Here is a 15,836-nt window from a genome sequence, read left to right as displayed (position 1 = left end):
CTGGAATGACCTTTTTTTCTTCCTCTGTTTTCCAAACTGTCTAATATGGTCTGATTGCTTTTTGAAGTTATAATAATGAGAATGGCAATTTTCCAGAGCATACACATATATGACTAATTTAAATAGATACCACAAGCTTGTGGTTAAAACTTTTTTGACGTTCAGAAAGGTATATAGTGAAAACTGAGTCTCCCTCCTATTCCTATCTGACGGTCACCCTCCCCACAGTGGCTACTAGAACTGCCAGTTTTTTGTTTCTCTCCAAAGAGCCAAGCAACTTCACAGCACATTTTAAAGCGAGTATGATTAGCAAAACTGTAGTTGAAGAAAAGCTTTCAGAACATATCTGAAGCTTAAAGGAAAGTATGAGTTAGTTCCACAACGGGCAGACGATTTAGCAAAGAAGTTCTTTGACAAATCATCAGGTTTTCTTGGCATTCTACTCCCTCTATATTCTTATCTTTGGAAAAGGCAGACCAAAGATCATGTACTGAAATGAGATAAAATAACCTAAGAATGTGTTTTGAAAAGTTAAGCACCAGACAAAGGCAATGTGTTTACTGCTGTTATCATAATGCGGTTGTTTTTTAAGGTTTGGAGAAAAAAAAACTCAAAAAACCAACACATAAATTTGGGATTCATGGGTGAAGTTTTAATGAAGGAAGGGGTGGGGTACAGAGGGTAAGAGAGAAAAATGGCTAGGTGAGGCAGGGCAGTGAACCCAGTTAGGAAATACAAGCCAGATTTAGGGATCCTTTAGGGCTAGTTACAGAGTTTGGGTTTTATTCTAAGTGCAACAAGAAGCCAATGGAGAATATTAAGGAAGGAAAGAATGTGATCTGTTTGGGGTTCAAATGAGTACGTTATGTAAAACACCTAGAAGGGTAGCTGGCATGTAACAGTGACTCAAATTAGTTGCCTTACCTCTTCAAACCTCAACAAGAACCATATAAAAGCTCTCGGCTGGCATCAGAAAGTTACCTGGTCCCAGATCTCCCGAGACAGTGCTACGCAGCTGCTTTCCTGTCCTTTCAGTTCCAGTGGGCCTGTCAAGGCCTGGTCAACTTGTTATTACCCCCTTGCCTGCTTTACTTATCATAACACTTCCCCTAGCTGCCTCCTAGAGTAGGTACTTTGTTAAGTGCTTAGGAAAGAGCCTCCCAGGATTCACAATAGGTTAAATAAATCATGCACCCAAGTAACACAAAGCATGAAGCCATAAACACAGCAAGACTTCACAGAAAGAATAATGGAGAGTCAGAGAAAGATACTACTGAAGCCTGAGGCTGAGACCAGAGTTCGCAGGGAGGTGCAGTGGACCTGGGAGCACTTGGACAGGGACTGGACAGATGAGAAGGTTTGGGAACCCAAGAGGTGTAGAAAAGAACAATTTCGGGATTCCCTGGCGGTCCAGTGGTTAGGACTTGGCGCTTTCACTGCTGGGGCCTGGGTTCAATCCCCGGTTGGGAAACTAAGATCCTGCAAGCCACAGGGCGTGCCCCCCGCCCCCAAAACAAACAAACAAATAAGAGAGAACAATTTCAAGTATGAGTAAAGCCACTGGGACAGGGGCCTGCGCTGAAAACAGCAAGCAGTTCGATTTGGTTAAAGCACAGTAGACAAAAGGAAAGTGCTAGGGGATGAGACCAGAAATGCAGGCTAGGGCCAGATGGCAGCGAGTCCTCAAAACCAGGTGAGGAATTTGAGCCTTTATCCAAAACGTTAATGAAGGTTTTTGAGGCAGGATATGAAGTGATCAGAGCTCTCGTTAGGAAGATCAAGCTAGAAAAGGCTGGGAGGCTAAAACGGAGGCAGGAAAGCATTCTAGAAAGTACTGCAATAGTCTGGCTGAGCAGTAATGAGGGTCTGATCCACTTCATCTCTAAATCTCATGACAACCCTGTCAGATTGTCATCTCAGGCATTAGTCTGAGAGGTTACTTAGGTCCTACGTGTGGAAGAGTCAAGGTTTGAATCTCAAGGCCTGTCCGCGTAGAGGTGGAATTATCAGACACACAGGAAGTGACGAGCTGCAAGGATAAAAAAAGAAGCAAAGGAGACTGAAATTTCGAGCCTGGGTGACAAAATCTTGTCATTATCAGCAATAAGGACTATGACAAGGTTGATTTTAGGTAGGAAAAGTACTCGCAGGCTGTCCGAATAATCATGTGTTGGCTTGTCCGTCTGGCCTCTCAGCCTCCTTTTTTTATTCAGCCTTTGGTGCTCAGGCCTGCCCTCCATGTGTGTTTGCCCAGTAGGCAGATTTTTAAAATGTATTATAAAGATCCCCCCCCCGCCCCAAATTCAATGAGGTCCTTCTGATTCACCTTGCAGGCCACAGTGCCATCCTTCTGGCATGTCTCCCTCATGGGTGATAGATTAAATCAAGAAACCACCACCACTACACATTCTGTCTTATATTACTGAAGACGTTTTGCCTGCCCTATGTGGTGCGATTACTGTTACGCCGCTCTACAGACGAGGACTCTCAGACTTTGGGGAAACCCACACAAGGTCATGACATTTTCAGCTGACACTCAGTCATGGGTCCTTTGATTACAAATGCCACACATGCTCCTTCCAGTAACCCAGGTTCCGCCCCAAAAGCCACCGCACCCGGTTCACAAGCCCTGGCTCACAAGCCCTGGCGACTCTGCTCACCAGTCCCCTGGCAGCAGGCTCAGAATTCTTTCCAAGGGAGTGTTCCAGACAGCCCAGCGACTCTCAAGGCGACAGGAAGCTGGCAAGCAGAGTGAAACCGACTTGCGACCCCAGCAGAAGCATCCTCAATTTCCCTGAATGGACTTGGTCAGGTTCTGATCTTCACTCTCTGAGACACCACTGTATGTATTCTCTCAGAATGATGAGAAAGATGTCTGGACAGGAACAGAAGGCAAAGGATGGTCCTCTAGCACAGGCCAGAAAGAAGGCTGTTCAAAGAGCCACTAGGAGACTTGGTGGGGGGGGGAGGGGTGGACAGGGAGAACAACTGTGTTCCCTTTTATGCCCTAAAGAACATTCTGCATCTCTGAATATGAAGAGACAGGCCTAGCCCAGAGCCTAATTTAGAATGGGCTATGGGGACCTAATCTCTGTGCATAAGGAAGGATCAAGCACTAGGGGGTTAGAAGGCCAGCGTCCACAAAAGAGGAGAAAATATAAACTGCAAAATGGCTAAATTAATTTTTTAGGGCAACAAACATGATGCTCTTTGTGTTCTGATATGCTCTATTCATTAGGTCTATTAGTCCCTATTTGTAACCATCCTACTCCAACAACTTGGATAATCATTAAAAATATGCTTTGGAAGACTGTTTAAAACATTCCCTGTTTAGCTTCAATACATAAAAGAATACTTTATTCCTACAGCTATTCACCAAAGACAAAATTGAAACTCATAAAACAGAATGTCTTTTCTAATGAAAGTGAAGAGGCCGTAACAGACTTAACCATTAGAATATAAATTTTGCATTCTACTCAGGAACAGTGTTGCTATATTGTACTTTAGAGTTAATTTTTTCTTACGAAATAGCAATACATTTAACACACCCCAAAACAACAACTTTTGAAATTAAGACAAAAAACATACACTTTTAGTTTGCACACATGGCTTGCAGTTTAGAATAAAAAGCAGCTAAAGTATAACTTGATAGCTAAGTTTTTAAAAAATCTTGTCAAAGTAAAATAAAATGCAATGATATAATCTAAGTACTCTTAGACGAATGTTTTGTAATCATAATGCTGAATTGTTAATGATTTCTCCTTTCCACACATAAAGTGTATGCCATAAATATTCATTACTATGAATCTAGGTAATGGAACATTCTTGAAGGTGACATTAATGTCTGATATTGTTACTTTTAGCTAAAAGAAAACAGTATTAGATTACTTCAAAAGTAAACAGCCTCTGAAGATCATTGTTCTTAAGCTATTCTCAAAGTAAACTAATGAAAAGATTTATCTAGTGAATTAACTGTCGCTAATGTAAATACAAAAATATCTTTAAGATTCTATTCCTGTTTGCATACTTCCTTTAGAACAAATATTAAAATTACCTGAGAGGGACTTCCCTGATGGCACAGTGGTTAAGAATCTGCCTGCCAATGCAGGGGACACGGGTTCGAGCCCGCGTCCAGGAAGATCCCACATGCTGTGGAGCAACTAAGCCCGTGCGTCACAACTACTGAGCCTGCGCTCTAGAGCCTGCGAGTTGCAACTACTGAGCCTGTGTGCTACAAATGCTGAAGCCCACACACTTAGAGCCAGTGCTCCACAACAAGAGAAGCCACCACAATGAGAAGCCTGTGCACCGCAATGAAGAGTAGCCCCCACTTGCTGCAACTAGAGAAAGTCCACATGCAGCAACGAAGACCCAACACAGCCAAAAGTAGATAAATAAATATTAAAAAAAAAAATAAAAGATTATCTGAGAAACTTTCATTTAGTTTCTAAACAGCTGGTAGGGGGAGAAAACTAGGCAAAGAAATATTCTCAGGTAAATAACGAAAGAATCAAAGAAAGCACCTTTTGAAATTTTACTAAATTTTTTAAACATTTTCACAAAAGCTCTCTGGTGTTTCTGTTATTAATTTAAAGTTTGTTCCTCAAGACAAGGATGTTCACTCTTGCCACTTTTATCCAACATAGTTTTGTAAGTCCTAGCTACGGCAATCAGAGAAGAAAAAGAACTAAAAGGATTCCAAATTGGAAAAGAAGTTAAACTGTCACTGTTGGCAGATGATATAATACTATACATAGAAAACCCTAAAGATGCTACCAGAAAACTACTAGAGCTCATCAATGAATTTGGTAAAGTTGCAGGTTACAAAATTAATACACAGATATCTGCTGCATTTCTACACACTAACAACGAAAGATCATACAGAGAAATTCAAGAAACAATCCCATTTACCACTGCATCAAAAAGAAAATACCTAGGAATAAACCTACCTAAGAAGACAAAAGACCTGTACTCTGAAAACTATAAGATGTTGTTTAAAGAAACTGAAGACAACACAATCAGATGGGAAGATATACCATGCTCCTGAACTGGAAGAATCTATACTGTCAAAATGACTATACTACCCAAGGCAATCTACAGATCTGTAGATTCAATGCAATCCCTATCAAATTACCAATGGCATTTTTCACAGAACTACAATAAAAAATCTTAAAATTTGTATGGAGACACAAAAGACCCCAAATAGCCAAAGTAATCTACAGAAAGAAAAATGGAGATGGAGGAATCAGGCTGCCTGACTTCAGACTATACTACAAAGCTATAGTCATCAAAACAGAATGGTACTGGCACAAAAACAGAAATAGATCAATGGAACAGGATAGAATGCCCAGATATAAACACATACCTACGGTCAATTAATCTACAACAAAGGAGGCAAGACTGTACAATGGGGGAAAGACAGTCTCTTCAATAAATGGTCCTGGGAAAACTGGACAACTACATGTAAAAAAATAAAATTAGAACATTCTTTAACACCATACACAAAAATAAGCTCAAACTGTATTAAAGACCTAAATGTGAGACCGGACACTATAAAATTCTTACAGGAAAATATAGGCAGAACACTCTCTGACAAAAATCACAGCAATTATCTTTTTCAATCCGTCTCCCAGAGTAATGGAAATAAAAACAAACAAATGGGACCTAATTAAACTCAAAAGCTTTTGCACAGCAAAGGAAACCATAAACAAAACAAAAAGACAACCCACAGATTGAGAGAAAATATTTGCAAATGATGTGACCAAGGGATTAGTCTCCAAAATTTCCAAACGGCTCAAGTGGCTTAATATCATCAAAACAAACAACCCAATCAAAACATGGGCAGAAGATCTAAACAGACATTTCTCCAAAGAAGACATACAGATGGCCAAAAAGCACATGAAAAGATGTTCAACATCACTAATTATTAGAGAAATGCAAATCAAAACTACAAGATATCACCTCACACCAGTCAAAATGGCTATCATAAAAATATCCATAAACAGGGACTTCCCTGGTGGCACAGCGGTTAAGAATCCACCTGCCAATGCAGGTGACATGGGTTCGATCCCTGGTCCAGGTAGATCCCACATGCCACGGAGCAACTAAGCCTGTGCACTACAACTACTTAGCCCGTGAGCCACAATTACTGAGCCTGCATGCCACAACTACTGAAGCCTGTGCGCCTAGAGCCCGTGCTCCACAACAAGAGAAGCCACCACAATGAGAAGCCCATGCACCACAGGGAAGAGTAGCCCCTGCTTGCAGCAACCAGAAAAAGCCCGCAGGCAGCAATTAAGACCCAAAGCAGCCAAAAATAAATAAATTTTAAAAAATAAAATAAAATTTTAAATTAAAAAAAAATCCATAAACAATAAATGCTGGAGCGGCTGTGGAGAAAAGGCACAGCTCCTACCCCTCCTCCACTGTTGGTGGGAATGTAAATTGGTACAGCCACTACGGAGAACAGTATGGAGGTTCCTTAAAAAACTAAAAATAGAGCTACCATATGATCCTGCAAGCCCACTCCTGGGCATATATCCAGATAAAAACATGGTCCAAAAGGATACATGCACCCCAATGTTCACTGCAGCACTGTTTACAATAGCCAAGACATGGAAGCAACCTAAATGTCCATCAACAGAGGAATGGATAAAGAAGATATGGTACATATATACGATGGAATATTACCCAGCCATTAAAAAGAATGAAATAATGCCATTTGCAGCATCATTCATGAACCTAGAGATTGTCATACTGAGTGAAGTAAGTCAGACAGAGAAAGAGAAGTATATCACTTGTATGTGGAACCTAAAAAGAAATGATACATATGAACTTATTTACAAAACAGAAACAGACTCACAAACTTAGAGAACGAACTTATGGTTACCAGGGGGAAGGGTGAGGGGAAGGGATATTTATGGAGTTTGGGATTGACATGTACACATTGCTATATTTAAAATGGATAACCAACAAGGACTTACTGTATAGCACAGGGAACTCTGCTCAGTATTATATGTAACAACCTAAATGGGAAAAGAATTTGAAAAAGAATAGATACATGTATATGTATAACTGAATCACACTGCTGTACACCTGAGACTATCACAACATTGTTAATCAACTGTACTCCAAGGTAAAATAAGAAAAAATTTTTTTAATTGTTTGTTCCTTGTAACTATACTTTGACTTATCACCAAGCCTTCAGTTACTTGTTTTGTTCAATACCTTTTGAAGGAATAAAAATAGCCAGTGTTTTAACTACATAGGCAAGATTCTAGGAAAAGGAAATTAGCATCCGAAATGTGTGAGTCCACAAACCACTGCTACCAAAAGTGTGGTAGACCTGCAGCTTCAGCATCATCCCCAGTGTGTTACTAATGCAGACCCACAAGACCAACTTCAGACCTGATGAATCAAAAGTAAATGTTGGGCTTCCCTGGTGGCGCAGTGGTTGAGACTCCGCCTGCCGATGCAGGAGACACGGGTTCGTGCCCCGGTCTGGGAAGATCCCACATGCCGCGGAGCGGCTGGGCCCGTGAGCCATGCTGAGCCTGCGCGTCCAGAGCCTGTGCTCCGCAACGGGAGAGGCCACAACAGTGAGAGGCCGCGTAACGCAAAAAAAAAAAAAAAAGTAAATGTCAGCAAGACTGACAACTGACCTCTCAGCAGCAAAGCAGAAGTCAAGAGACGTGGAAGGAGCTTCAATGTGTTGAGACAATAACTCTCAACCAAGGATTGAAATATCTTTCAAAAACTCGAGTCAAATAAAGATATTTTCAGGACTTCCCTGGTGGCACAGTGGTTAAGAATCCGCCTGCCAATGCAGGGGATGTGGGTTCGAGCCCTGGTCCAGGATGATCCCACATGCCGCGGAACAACTAAGCCCATGCGCCACAACTACTGAACCTGCGCTCTAGAGCCCGGGAGCCACAACTACTGAAGCCCTCGAGCCACAACTACAGAAGCCCGCACGCCTAGAGCCCGTGCTCTGCGACAAGAGAAGCCACCGCAATGAGAAGCCCACGCACCGCAACGAAGAGTAGCCCCCACTCGCCGCAACTAGAGCAAAGCCCGCGTGCAGCAATGAAGACCCAACGTAGCCAAAAATAAATAAATAAAATCTATGTTTTTAAAAAATAAATAAAAATAAAGATATTTTCAAAGAACAACTGTCAGAGTTTGCCACCAACAGATTTCACTAAAGGAAAATGTTTAATATGTACGTCCGACAGAAGGACAGTGATCCTAGACAGCAGGTCTGAGGTGCAAAAGAAAATGATGGATCACGTACTTTCCACATTTGGGGTATTAAAATATCCATTTTTAAAATAAAAATTAGAGTGACTGCAAATAAAGAGAGAAGATGATGGACAGAGGTGTAAATATGTGGGTAACTCTAAGCAAACATTGATTGTACAGATCAGTGTCTTGGGTGAGTTTTTAAAAAAAGACACTAACATACAAGAAATGACCAGAGTTAAAGGACTTGTTCAAAAGAAAGGCAAAGATATTATTAAGTCTAGACTCTGATAAGTACATATGTTAAAATTTCTTGAGCGAACCACTGAAATAATAGAAATAAAAAATAGCAGATAGGCAAAAAAAATGGGTAAGAAAAAATTCAGGTAATATGAAAGATGGCAACAACAGACAGAAAAACAGAAACAAGGAGTAATATAAGTCCTAATATATTAACCACTGTTAACGTAAATGGGCTAATTTCTCCAGTTAAAGACAAAGATTGCAAGGCTCCCCAACACGGCCACTCATCCCCAAACTCTCTCACATGTCTTACATTCTCCTTCACAGCACCTATCACAATTACGTTCCAATATTTATTTGTGATTACTAATTAATATATATTAATTACTGGTAATTTCTTCTTACTAGACCATAGATTCCACGTTGGCAAGGATTGAGTCTATTTTGAATCACCATTGCATTGCCAGCACCTCACACATTTCCTAACACCCAGGAAGTTCTCAAATCTGTTAAAGGAGGAGGAAAGAAGGAAGGAGGGAAGAAGGAAACTGGATACACAATGCCATTCCTTCTAGGCATAAATATTCTACAATGATTTTCCTTTGAGATGGGAAGTCCTTATCCATAAGCACAGTTACAGTTTTCTGATCCATAAGCTAGCTGCATTTGATTTCTTACACAGATGACTATGTGTTTTCATACTGAAAATGCTATCCATGTACCCTCACTTTATCTTTAAAATAATTTTTAACCATCAATTAAAAACTCCATTAAGCAGCACACCTTGGGAGAAATGCATTTGTGTTTGAATACTACTTAGTTTTATCCATATTTGCAACTATTTTATGACTTGCTTAAATTGTTTTGTGATACTTTTTAATATTTGCAATTGTTTATTGTTAGAATTTTTAACTCCAATTTAGAGAGGAAAACTGAAGTACTGAGAGCCAACAAGTACTGTTTTGTAGACTGGAATTAAAGCCTCCTATAATTACTACTGGGTGCCCACTGGGCAAACAGGATCTCAGCAATAAGGCTGCCGTTAGGTGTCACGTCAGATTAGTAGATGCCCCTGGAATCCCTGGAATCCGTTCTCCCCTTCTTTCACAGTAATAGGCTTATCTGGATATATCAATGCCCAGCTAAAGATAATATCTCCTAGCTTCCCTTGCAGCTAGGTCGTATGTCTTGTTTCTGGCTACTGGGATATGAGTGACAGCAATGCATACAATTTCCACGTCACATCCTTAAAAAAAATGAAGCTGCTTGTCCTCCAGGTGACTGTTCTCCTTTCTAGCAGGCCAAAACACAAACATGGTGCTGATGAGATGTCTCCAACCAGGCAGACAAGGATAACGGAAGCAGCCTCCTACATCCAGAGGAGTCAGCACATTTAGGATGGCAGAACTGCCCCACCAGCCTGGGTCGTCTCTGGATGGCCTCACGGAACAAAGCTTGCCAATCCTCCCTAACTGTTAACACAAGCGAGAAGTAAACTGCATTTCTGCACCTCTGTTCACAACACTTTATCTATACCATAGCAAATACAGAGGTTAAATATTAACACAAGAGAAAAGACCAGATTATCAGAGAATCCAATGCCACCTTAAAAGGGGGGGATTTCCTGGTGGCGCAGTGGTTGAGAGTCAGCCTGCCGATGCAGGGGACACGGGTTCGTGCCCCACCAGTCCAGGAAGATCCCACATGCCGCGGAGTGGCTGGGTCCGTGAGCCACGGCCGCTGAGCCTGCGCATCTGGAGCCTGTGCTCCACAACGGGGGAGGCCACAACAGTGAGAGGCCCACGTACTGCAAAAAAAAAAAAAAAAGTGGGGGGGAAGGGGGACACTTATGGCTAGATCAAAATTCAGACAACAAAAAGTACTATCAAAGAAGCAAACCGCTCTTGCAGCACAGCTGGAAGAAGACACTGTCGCGGCCTGGAGACTTGCTCCTTTTAGTACTGAATGCTATCTCTTTTCTGAAGCTGGCCTCACCAGGCTGTCTTTAAGAAAAGCTATTAAGTACTCAAATCACTGACAATCATAATTTAGTGTCCTCTACAGGAAAAGAATACATAGGCCTCAGGATAGGAGTATTCATTTCCATGAGGATTATATTTCCCCATCAAATATTAATAAATTGGCATTCTGGTTTCATGTGTCAGTCTACTATAAGTTTAGTCAGTGTGAATCAGCCATTCAACTTTAGGGCATTGACAAGATCCAATCTCTGGTCCAGCAAGGTTGAGGAAAGGCCAAACTCTGATGCGTCCCATCTGGCCTTACCCAGGTAACCCCCTAAGTGATTCTTTTCTTCCAACCAATAACACCTCCACTTCGGCAGCCCCAAGCCCTCTACTGTTAGTCAACAAAGATGTCAGCACCTACCTGTACCAAGTGTTATTGCTTCACCATGGAACCAACTAGCTATGTAATTTTAGCAGCTCAAAGGTTAATAAAAACACTCAAGCTTATTTTTAATAATAATTTGAAATTATATTTCCTCAAGCAATTTTTGGCCCCTACATATGTCCCTGAGAAATAATTTTCCCTTGGAAGCTGCAGCTGCAAAAAGGCAACTCTAAACCTTTAAAAGTTTGTTAGACTGGGAATTCCCTAGTGGTCCAACGGTTAGGACTCTGCACTTCCACTGCAGGGGGCACAGGTTCAAATCCCTGGTGGTGGGGGGCGGTGGGGGGGAGTTTGTTAGGACCAAATGAAGAAGTGTGATCTCTGCTTAATTTTTATTTTGCTTCAGGTAAAAAACCAGTTTACAGCTGTTTAAGAACTCTCATCAAGGCTCCAGAAAGCTCTATTAAAAGAGCCAAGGGAGCCGGGAGGAAGTGGAGAAAGCACCCATTATTTCCACTAGCATCCCTTTATGAACAACAGTATATCTGCCACAACGGGGGTGCAGTGGGAAGGGAAAAATGAGTCCTCTTCCTTCATGACAAAGATTCAACAGAAGTTGACAAAACAAATAGATCACACATTTAGTTAATATACACATCACGGTGCAAAACTCACGTTAACCACTTTAACACTTGATGCTTTGTTAGTTCATTAGACGTATCTAAAGTGGGACCCAGAGAGATTGATATTAATAAACACTATGATGGCAATCTTTATTTCTTGGTCTTTAAAATGTTCTGATGAGGGAATTCCCTGGCAGTCCAGTGGTTAGGCCTCGGCACTCTCACTGCCGAGGGCCTGGGTTCGATCTCTGGTCGAGTAACTAAGATCTCCCAAGCCACGCGGCATGGCCAAAAAAGGAAACGGTTTGGATGAACATCTGATAACACGAGATAAAAGTTTAAAAAGGCGTTAAATACCACTGAAATCTTCACCAGACAATATTTCATAGAACTTCCCTTGATCCTGTACATTTGGGGGTAGGGAGGCCTATCCTTTTAAAAAGGGGTTCATTAGACATCTCTCAAAAATCCAGTATCCCTCTCTGTCCAGATCTGCTCGATTCCTGAATTCAGACGTAGAAAATCTGGATGGCAATGGTATCATTGACTAACTGATCTAAGTTCCCATCCATATTATTTGCATCATTAGCAAATGAGAGACCTATGCTGGGAAGAACTGACATTGCTCCATCTCCTATCTGGAAGGCTGTACCACACCCTGCCTGGTTTCCCAGCCATCTATAAAAGAGCCTGCCCTTTCAATCCTCCTTAAAAACTGCTTTCACCCTATCACACCTGTTCATAATTCTTCAGTGCCTCCCCACTGCCTACAGAATAAAATCCATACTCTTTAGCTTATAATTTCAGTCTTTTACAATCTAATACAGTAGGGAAAACATTAGGTAGTAAGGATTACAGAAATATTATGAATTAGCCCCTATTTTGCCCTGGACTTACAGACCAAGTTCAAGAATCTGACAGCTGGAAAGAAACTATTAATCTTAAAGGAGCATATCACCACCTATCGTGCCTGACCCCAGGGTTGCTTTGAGGTCTCAATAAGAACAAATATGAAGCCCACTGAAAACTATCAATCACTCTACAAATGCAAGATGTCGGTTTTACTATCCAGTATTACTATACAGACAAAAATCAATAGTTATTGCACCAGGACTTACAAAAAGAACCCACCAGGCTTGGGTACACAAGCAAGCTGTGACTTTCAAAGTGAACTAGTTGATTATTTGACAGGCCAGGTCATAAAGCCAATGAGACCAGCTACCCTGAGCTCTTTCATCCTTTATAATCTGATATATGGCCAACTCCCCTATGAATAATGCCTGGCACAAAGAAGCATTCAGTATGTACTTGCTGAATAACTAACCTCCTAAAACACACCTGGATTATAATAAAAAGGATGATATGCACAAAGGGGGACCTATCCCAGGTGTCAATGACAGATTCTTCCAACTACCAGGACCATTTTTTTTTTTTTTTTTTTGCTGTACGTGGGCCTCTCACTGTTGTGGCCTCTCCCGTTGCGGAGCACGGGCTCCGGACGCGCAGGCTCAGCGGCCATGGCTCACGGGCCCAGCTGCTCCGCTGCATGTGGGATCTTCCCGGACCGGGGCACGAATCCGTGTCCCCTGAATTGGCAGGCGGACTCTCAACCACTGCGCCACCAGGGAAGCCCCAGGACCACTTTTAAAAACACAATAAGAAAATTACCTGATAAAACGATGAAAGAAACTACAAAGCAAAAAGTATGCTTGAGTGTATAGGAAGAAACTCAGGTCCTGATGGCAAAACACATTCCACAAGAAATGCGGGCTTTAGCATAAAAAGTATAGCAGGGATTTTTTATTGTATTATTCTCCAAACATTCTTTCCTCCTCCTCCCAGTAACAGTCTCTGATGCCTCATCCCTCCACTCTCAAGCTGGTGTTTTAAATTAATCCCACCTCTGGCTCACATCTCTCCTAGTCAATAAATAGTTCAAGGGAAGCATATCCCAGACCTAAATTCATCAGTATAACTCTAGTCACATAACCCTGGCCTATGTGGCTCAGGGGTGGACAGATAACTTACACTTATCAAATCTGAATGAATCTCAGGACCCAGGGCTTAAGTACTGGCTGGCCATTTGTATCCTAAAGGAAGATAACCTGAAAGGGGAAGGGATGGGAGAAAGGGGGAAAGGGGTGTGGTGGAAACCACTGCACTTGTTAATTGTGTAAGCCAATTTAAGTTGACTTGAAACACACAGGTCATGAAATACACACATCTCCCTGATATAAGCCAACATTTTTTACGAGTAAGATAACAAGCTCATATTTGTGCTTGAGAAAAATACCTCTGGAAATTGCATTTGTAATGGACTGAAAAAAAATGGATTATTGATGGCAAGGCTAGAAGCAGGGAGACCAGTTATGATTCTATTATAATAGCCAAGTGAGTGCTAATGAGAGCCGAAACGAGGGAAATGGTAGCAAGAATAAGAACAGGACAGAATAAGGTAATCAGAGGTTGAGCAAAAATCAATAGGACATGGAGACGGAATAAAGGAAGAGATTCAGATGGCAAGGGGAACAGAGGCAGCTAAACTGGGAAATGTAGATAGAAGGTGAAAGAGATGTGGTGCTCTAAGGACAATGGTGCTCCAAGGACAAAGGACGACCCTGCCTGAAAATGTTTCAGCATTACACCCACTACCGGACTCTTAATCTCCCTCACCACGTTGCCATGGTTATGAAATTCCTGAGCCCACCTGGGCAACTTGGGACCAGTCTCAAATAAGGACCCACGTGGGCAATGGGACCTGTCCCAAATAAGGAAAGGTATATGCCCTGTCCCACTCCCACCCTATAGAAGGAAGGTATATGTGCCTTGACCAATCAGGAAACAAAATTTTCACCTCGGACCATTCCTTTGCTTGCTGGCTATAAAAACTGATCAACAGCACATGTTCGGGCTTGACTCTCCCGGACTATTAGGAAGTCGGCCTGCTCTTCTGGCAGCGACCCTTCCCTCTAACAAATTCTATGTTCTTTACATTCTGCCTTGTGTCTGGAAATTCTTTTCCGACCCGCGTTTGGACCACGACAAGACAGACTCGAGTATGTGCAAATTCGGGGAGAAAGTTAATGGATTCAGGCTTAGAATATTAAGTTTTGTTGAAGAAGGAGAGGAAACCTCAGAAGCCTGCATAGCAATCATTCTACTTTAAGTATTTCTTTCATATCACGATCCCTCTGGAAACCGGGACAAGTGAGTCCTCATTCTCTGTGAAGATGGATAGGCACCTTACTTGTCTTTCTAAAAACATTTGTAGCTATTAAAGGTTATGTGATAAATCAACTTTTTTTTAGGTTTAATGATTAAACTGCCTTTTAAAATAAACACAAACCTCTACCTCACATCGTTAACACAAAACTTAGAGATAGACCACACGATGTAAATATAAAAGCTAAAGCCATAAGGCTTCTGAAGAAAATATAAGAGAATATCTTTACAACTTCAGGGTAGGCAAAGATTCTTAGAACACAGAAAGTACTGACCATAAAAGAAAGCAATGACAAGTTGAACTTAATTGAAATTAAAAACTCCAGTTCATCAAAATATACCATTAAGAAAATGAGTGGGCAAGCCACACACTGAGAGAAAATATTCACAAGGTATATGTTTAACAAAGGACTGGTATCCAAAATATAGAGAGTTCTTACAAATCAGTAGAAAAAAAAAGACAAAACCCAATTTAAAAAATTGGCAATCAATAGCACTTCACAAAGGAAGATATATAATTAGCCAAGAAGCAAAGATAAACTGTTCCACCTCATTAGTCATAAGGGAAACTCAAACTAAAGCCACCAGGAGCTACCACTACACGCCCACTGAACTTCATACACTGATGCCTGGAGTGTAAACTGGCAACTTGGAAAACACCTTGGCAGTTTCTTACAGAGTTAAAACACACAACGGGGCTTCCCTGGTGGCGCAGTGGTTGAGGGTCCACCTGCCGATGCAGGGGACACGGGTTCGTGCCCCGGTCCTGGAGGATCCCACATGCCGCGGAGCGGCTGGTCCCGTGAGCCATGGCTGCTGGGCCTGCGCGTCCGGAACCTGTGCTCCGCAACGGAGAGGCCGCAACAGTGAGAGGCCCGCATACTGCAAAAAACAAAACAAAACAAAACAAAAAACCACACAACAACCAGGAATTCCACTGCTAGGTATTTATTCAAGAGAAATAAAAACAAATGTCCACAAAGTCTTTTTTGCAAGAATGTTCAGAGCAGATTTATCCATAATAGCCCCAAAATGGAAATAACCCAAATGTCCATCATCTGGCAAATGAATAAACAGACTGTGGTATATTCATATAATACTCAGCAATAAAAAGGTACAATCTATTGATACACTCCAAAACCATGAATGAATCTA

The 15,836-nt window shown here is 41.6% G+C and overlaps 1 protein-coding gene across 4 annotated transcripts in view; it reads right to left on the bottom strand.

Annotated features, from left to right (window-relative positions):
- LAPTM4B (lysosomal protein transmembrane 4 beta) overlaps nucleotides 1-15,836 on the bottom strand; it is a 68,262-nt gene that overhangs the window by 48,552 nt on the left and 3,874 nt on the right. Inside the window, exon 1 of one of the 4 annotated variants that reach the window (XM_060127887.1) lies at nucleotides 2,661-2,841. The exons of the other annotated variants lie outside the window; for them this stretch is intronic. The gene's annotated coding sequence lies outside the window, so the exon portion shown is untranslated. Of the gene's footprint in view, nucleotides 1-2,660; nucleotides 2,842-15,836 lie in introns of those variants that run through there. 4 annotated transcript variants of the gene reach the window in all.

The sequence above is a fragment of the Lagenorhynchus albirostris genome, chromosome 17, assembly GCF_949774975.1.
Source record: "Lagenorhynchus albirostris chromosome 17, mLagAlb1.1, whole genome shotgun sequence".
Classification (NCBI taxonomy): Eukaryota; Metazoa; Chordata; class Mammalia; order Artiodactyla; family Delphinidae; genus Lagenorhynchus; species Lagenorhynchus albirostris.
Note: the sequence above shows the minus strand (reverse complement) of the source record. Positions and strands in the feature narration are given on the sequence as shown.